This window comes from Belonocnema kinseyi, chromosome 7, assembly GCF_010883055.1.
Source record: "Belonocnema kinseyi isolate 2016_QV_RU_SX_M_011 chromosome 7, B_treatae_v1, whole genome shotgun sequence".
NCBI lineage: Eukaryota > Metazoa > Arthropoda > Insecta > Hymenoptera > Cynipidae > Belonocnema > Belonocnema kinseyi.
Window position 1 is genome coordinate 113550178 of NC_046663.1, and position 6947 is coordinate 113557124.

Sequence of the window (6947 nt, forward strand, 5' to 3'; positions counted from 1 at the left end):
ATATAATATTTAGTATGAATATTATAAAATATATAAAAGTATATGTAGTTTTATACAAAATACATATAAGTGCCAATTCTGCACGAAATTTACACCTTCGAACACATTTATTTTTATTTTGCCAAGAACTATTCTTATTTTTCAAGCATGAAAATATAATAATTTAAAAGTAATTTTTAATTATTAACAGAAAGTTTATTTAAAAAAAAATGTTTATTATGTAGGATTATTTTCAACAGAATTAAAATCAAGGTTGCCTTTTTATATATATTGTCTTTTTATATATCGTAAATATTATAACTTAAATCGAGAACTGTGCTTTAAACTTCTGAGGAATTTCAGCAATAAATTGTAACTGAATTTTTTTCGATTTGTTTTTTAAGAAGGTTCTCAAAGCACCTACGGCTCGCGCTTCGTGCCCGATCATTTTTGTCCAGTTAAATAACTTCATTAAGATAAGAAATATATATATTTTTGCTGTGTACCAGAAAATGTTACAAAAATTTCCAAAACTCACAAAAAATTTTATTTAAATTTGAAAAAGATCTAACTTTTTTTATTTTTGTCTAATTAAAAAATTTTACTAAGATAGTTTCTAAATATATTTAATATCTAGGGACGAATTTAAATGAAACTTCATAATCCACCAAAAAAAAAATTTTTTTAAATATTTTTCTGAACATTTTCAAAAGTTTTAAAAGTATATAACTTTTCTATTTTTTATCGAAATTAAAAAGTTTATACGGATAATTTGCAATTGACTGCCTATCTATAAGAAACATTGATGTTTATCAAATTTGAAAAAAAATTTCAAATTTTGAGAATGTTCTACATTTTTTAATTTTGGTTGGAAACATCTGCCTTAATTTTGCGAGTGCCCAAGCGTAGCGTTCCGTTAGAAACCAGAGATCGAAAATCTTGACGAATACATTACACTCTCTTGAATAAGAATGTAAAAAAAAAATAAATGTTGTGTTAGAACTATTTGCTCGAAATCTCATTCTTGAAGGAACTGCGTGCAAAGTTGGGTTTCTCGTGCCAAAATTTTATATATATTATACAAAAGTATATATACTTATATATAGTTTATGAAATTCAGTAAAGGAATCTTTTTCATTCCTGCATTAACATATTTTGTTATTTTTAAAATTAATTGTTTCTCAAAATTAGTTAATCTCAATTTTACACAATCTTCAGTAATCTTCAACACTACCATTTATATGTATATATTTCCAAACTATAATTTCACTTAAATTTACTAAATTTTATATAATGAACCTGATAATGCGAAATCAAAAACTTTTTGTCGTGTTCCTGCCATTCTTTGTTGCTTAAAATTTCGCGCCAATGGCAAGTACGCTGACCTGTCGAGGAGGCAGCTGTGCGGAAGCATTTGCGCGGTGACAATTCTACACCGGAGGCAAGCAATTTTTCAAAATCCAATATCTTTTTAAATTTTAAACAAAAAAAATTAAAAGTGAACCAACAAGCACCAACAAATGATTTCGTAAAGAATTTTTGGAATATATAAAAAATTAGAGCGCTAGCAAACATTTCTTTTGTGCTAGTGTGACGTTTGCTCCCAACACTTTCAATATTAATAACTTTTGCAATTTGAACCAATAAACGTCGAAAGTTGACTAACAAACACCAACAAACGATTACAAACAGAAAAAATTCGATGTTTCCAAATTAGTGAAAATTGGGGTGCTAACTTCACAAGGGTGCCCTCAAGATTTCAGATCCCAATATTGTAAAAAATGTAGGCATTTTCACTTCATCGTCAGGTAACTTCTATTCGATGAGTGCAGAGGGAAAACCAATAGACCTTTTTATTCTAGACGTCTGCAGTGCGCACGTGCCGGAATCTTACGTCATTTCCGTGTTTAGAGAACAGTTTTGTGTCGAAATATATGAAAAATATTGTTAATAAAAACAACAAAAAATAAATTTGTAAAAAACAGAGATTTTAGAGACAGAACATTTTTAAGTCTATTTAAAAAAAACGGCGAAAAAAGTGCAAAGAGTGCGGTGGCCAAGGCCATTATTTACATCTATTGACATCTGTCATCTTCTGAAAAATGTTTAAAAATTCGGCGAAACTCGCGGAAGATGATGCTCCAAGTGCAAAATTAGTGCACAAATCGGTATCAGATGATAGTGTTAAGCAGCTTAAACGATGGCTGAAATATAGGAAAGGATCTTTAAAAGGAAAAAAAGTGATTTAGTAGAAAGGTTAGTTGAGGTTGTGTTTTGCAGATATGAATATTCTCTTTCTTTGCTAACATTTACTCCAATTTTAAATGAAGCATTGTTATCGGTGTTTCGAACTTCCTAAATGTTTTGATAAAAGTAAAATCTATTGAATACTTTCACTTGAAAATTCAAAACTATTATATTTATGTATTTATAACCAGTTTGAATGAATATTAAATATTTACTCGAAAAAATTTTTGAACTGCAAATCTTGAATAAAAGAAAATATTTTTACCTGCCATACAAAACATCAACCAAGGATATTAGGTTCTAAATACGGCATGAGATTAGTTGCACCACATACCGGTAGGTAGCGCGGCAGGCAAGTTTCTGGTCTTGCATATATATACACAGAGATGAGTTCTAATGTATATATAAAATTTATATAAAAACATATATATTGCTCTTAGTTCGACCACATACTTGTAGAGGCGCAATATGTACCAATTGGTTCCTCCACATGCTTGTAGAGGCGCGACAGGCTACCATATATTCTGTCGCGCCAAATTATAGTGCATTTGAAATCCAAAATGGTAATAATCTAATTTTACTTTATAAGTGAATAAAAAAATAATTTTAATTGAGTAGAAAAAGTCTTGAAGGAATGCGAAAACTCTAAAGACTTTTTGAAATCAAAATTAGGCCCAAAATGTAGCAAAGAGGTTAGTATAAAATAGTAATAACAAATTTGAAATGAAAAGTTTATTTTTCATTCAAGTTATAATTTTTTTGGAAATAGTAGAAAAGTGAATTTAAAGATACAGTTAAGTTTTATTTAAATTTAAATAAACTAAAAAACCTGTCTGGTTAAATCAACCAGAATTGTCGTTGCATATGTCCTTACTATTTTTTTATGGTTAAAGAAATAAAAATTCTGAAAAGCAATTTCCTTATAAAAACTTATAAAAAAAATTTTTTCCTAAATTTCCTTATAGACGTAGATAAATGTCTACTAAAATGTTGCATTTTTTAAATATTTGTGAATTTAGTGGTATATGATTTTTTTAATAACTGTAAAGTGTGAGAAGCATTTTCGAAAGTCAAAGGAAATTACGGCTTGCTTTTACAGTTTAGCTAAGGCCATGTTGTAAATATGAACCATTTTTTCAAATTGAAATAAGAAGTAACTCAATCTTACAAAATATCATTTTCCCTGCTCCAAAAATCTAACTTTAAGAAAAAATGTAAGATGGCTTAATTTTTTTTATTAGAATTCATACTAAAACTTGACATAAAAATTGCCATAATTTTCGTATTTTTGTTGTTTTAATATCTGAGCTAATTACATTTACAGAACTATTATGTACTTTAATAGTCTATGTTTTTTTTTAAAGAATTTGACGCCTTTTTTATTTTATTTATAATAAATATATAAGTTTCTTTAGTTTTTTATTTAGTTTCATTTAATTATTTCCTTATTTTGTATTTATTGCGAAAAATAAGTTAAAACTTTAAAGTTTTCTCCACCGGTCATTTATAGAAAACTATATTTTCCAGCTGGTCGATTAAGCTTTTGTTTGCATTTACTTGTTTAACTGTTTACATATTTAATTCCATTCAAAATTTTTGATTTTGCTAAAACAATTATTTTTAATTCTTTCCTTTAATAAAAAAACTTGCTTTTTTAAATTTGTTCGTAAATAAATTTATTTTCTGATAATTAAAAATTTTGATTAACTTTCAGTTTCTTTTATAAAATTTTAAAGGCTTATGCATTATAAATTAATTACTTCATTAACAAAAAAGGTTTCTTTAAGAAAAATAACGACAATCATGCAAAAAAACCCACTTTTTCATTTGAAAAAGATATTAACAATGTTTATTTCTTGCATAATTAAAAGGAAATTTGGAAGTAATTTCATATTTGAATAAAATTATGAATCGAACCAAAAAATACGTGATCTGGCACTTTTTTCGTAGACTTATTTTTTCAAAAATTGTATACTCCTTTTCAAAGATCTTTATTGAAAACCGAAGTTTAACTCTGCTCTATTGTATTTTTTACAACTTTTTTCTAACTGCAATTCTTAACACAGTAGACAATTAGACATAATGTAAAAATTACAATTGAACATGACAAGTCAAAACTGTCATCTAGGTACTTGAAGTTGAAGTAAATATTTATTTCTGGCAATATTAAAACTTCCATTTTAATATCGAGTCTATTAAATTTAAAAGGAAGATATTTTTAAATTATTTACATCTAGCGTTATATTCCTTAAAGCTTCTCGTTCTTTAAAAATCAATATATTCCCATCAAGATTTTTGTCTTACTTCTTAAATATTGTAAACAAGAACAAATGTTTTCATGTAATAAATAAGTGACGAAATTTTATTATCAAATAATTTTTTTTATGTGATAAGCCGTGATTATTTCTGCAAAAAACAGTAATGTCTACTAAAATGTAATATTTGTCTCTCGATGATTCAAATTTTAAAAAAAAGTTTTGAAAGTGTTAAATTAAAAATGTAAAACATTTTAAAAATTCTGAATTTAAGAATCAAATGTTGAACAATTTAAAATTTTAACATTAAAATTTAATTTGGTATTGAATATAAGTGTTTAATATCGTAAAATTGACAACTGTAAGCCTTCTAACTTGATCAGGATTAAATTAATGGCCTCCAAAATCTGATTCTTTTCCTTATAATAAGTTTTCGATTTCAAGGCTTTACATTTATTCCAATTTTTCACGAGGTTTGACATAGAATAATCTGCTTATTGCAGCTTTAAATTATTTATAACCTGAAGCTGCAAAAAAATGTATTGCCGAATCATAAGTGATTTCATTTAAAACGTTTAAAATTAAATAATTTGAATTGACAGGTTATACTCTAAGAATATTAGAAATTTTACAAATACTGAGATTTTTAATTTTAAATTTATAAACTAGTTTCTTTTAATAATAATTATTTTATTTTTACGCTTCTAAAAGAAAATAATTACACTGTAATTTTAATTTTTTTCATTTCAAATTTCTCTGATTTAAAACCTTTTAATTTCAAAGGCTTTGAAGTTATAATCCAATCTTCGAAACTGAATAATTTTGAATTGAATAATTATTTGATTGATAACATACTTCTAATTTGAAATAAAATTGTGGAATAATAAAGTATTTCCATGCAAAATAGTTATGCTAAAGTTTAAACGCTTCCTTTTACATTTTGACATTGTCGACTTCTGAAAAATTTCAAACTAAAAAATTTAGAACTATGAGTCCTAATTACTTTGCTGAGTTTTTTTGTTGAATTTAACTAATTATTATAAAAATAAGGGCATTTTTTTTTAATTGCTCCAGCTTATTTGAATGCTCTCCTTCATTGAACGACAGTTTCATTTTTATTTAACTAGATTGTACTTAAATTTAACACCATTTAACATCACCAATTTTAACTGAAATTTACTTAAATTTAACGAAACTTTACTTAAATTTTGAATTCAACTAAAATTTATCCACTTTTTGAAATGATCTAAATAATATTCAATCTTTAAGTTGAGTTTTACAACATAATTTTTAAAATTGCACTACAACAAATCTTAAAGTACGAATAGAATTGTTTTAAAACTTATTTACTTAGTATGTAGAAAATTTCACTTTCGAAAGAAACCAGACAAGAAATTAGTTTTAAAAAATAATTTTAGAAATTTCAGTAAAATTCTAAAGTACGAAAAAAATTTTTTTACATTTATTTATTGTCTCGAAATTTTAAAATATTAATAAATAGAATATTTTTAGGTTCTCTTAAATTTGAATATAATTAGGTAATTCAGTGTTCATAACATTTTTGGCGTACAGGCCGTACAGAGCCAGCCGGCCGACTCAACTATAGCAAAGATTGCTATAGTGATGGCGAAAGCGAACGCGAGAAACAGAAAATCGCGTTCGGTTTGGAAATCAACAACTTTCGGTGTGCGCCCTGGCCCCGCCACGCCCCCTAACGTGCTCGGAGGACACGGTTGCCATAGAAACGATGAAAAGTTGAAGAGGACAGCACTACTTACTGACTCATGCCGTACCTACTATTGGCGAGAAAACTATAGGCATCTGCCTTTGAAGCTTAACAACTCAGTAAAAAAAAATACTAGCGCAACAAAAAAAACAGTCATTTAAAAGCTGAAAGTGTTCTACGTTAATGAGCTTGAAGACGTTTATGTAAACAAATGTTTATGCTTAGCAGACTGAAAAATGTAAACAAAAGTAAGGATTTTCGGGTATATTTAAGAACAGGCAAGTTTAGAGCATTATTTCTTATACAAGGGGCGATGGAAAAAATTTCAAAAAATTCATGAGTATAAGGAAAACTGTTGTGAATCAGTTGCAGTTGAGAAATATAAAAAAATAATAAAAATTGTTGCTTAAAAGCACAAAAATGTGCAACCCGTGGCCAGGTGCCATTCAAACATTCAGAACCAGGGGTCGAAGAATGGCACCAGCGGACGGAAATAAAAAAAAAAGTCCCCCCCCCCCCCGCTTTCTGTCACTTGTTTTCCAACAAAAAAAATGTATAAAAATATTGCGATTTTCACAAAAAATAAGACTAACACGTCCTTCCAGGTTATTGAAAATAAATACAGAGCCTATCCATTACAGTTTTCAGTTTGAATCGCTTTAATATCTGTATTAGAACTGAAGAGTTTTCCTCATATTCATGAATTTTTTCAAATTTTTCACATCGCCCCTTGTATAAGA